Here is a 635-nt window from a genome sequence, read left to right on the forward strand (position 1 = left end):
ACCGGACCCCTAGGAGCGGCTGTGAGGTTCCGGCTGCGGCCCCCCAGGCCTGTACCCAGCTGGAGCAGGGCTGGCTGCAGGTGAGCCTGTGCTCAGCAAGGGATCGGGGCAGGCCGGGAGGCCCCAGCTCATCCCACCTCGGCCTGCCCCCTCCCAGTGCTCCAGCGTGTGCTCCATCAACTCATCCACCCTCCTCCTCTGCCGGAGCCCCGCGGTGCCTGACACGGCGAGCCCCCGGCGGGTCTTCTTCAGCCTGGATAACGTGCATGTGGACTTTGCCAGTGCCAGTGGGGGCCAGGACTTCCTGTACCAGCCCAACCCTCGGCTGGCCCCCCTCCATCATGAGGGGGGGGCCACCCGCCCCTACCGCCTCAAGCCACGCCACATCCTGGATGTGGAGGTCAGGGTTTCAGCCAGCAGTCCTGGGGGGCTGGGGGGACCTGCAGACACAGGCTGAGTGACTCCACTCAGGCCCGTGATCGGCTTCCCAGGGCGAGGGCCTCAACCTGGCCATCAGCAAGGAGGAAGTCCACGTGCACATTGGCGACGGCGAGTGCCTGGTGAAGACACTGACACTCACCCACCTGTACTGTGAGCCGCCCCCGCGGGTCCCACAGCCCAGCAATGGCTCAGGC

Source organism: Bison bison, unplaced genomic scaffold, assembly GCF_000754665.1.
Source record: "Bison bison bison isolate TAMUID 2011002044 unplaced genomic scaffold, Bison_UMD1.0 scf7180017849123, whole genome shotgun sequence".
Lineage (NCBI taxonomy): Eukaryota > Metazoa > Chordata > Mammalia > Artiodactyla > Bovidae > Bison > Bison bison.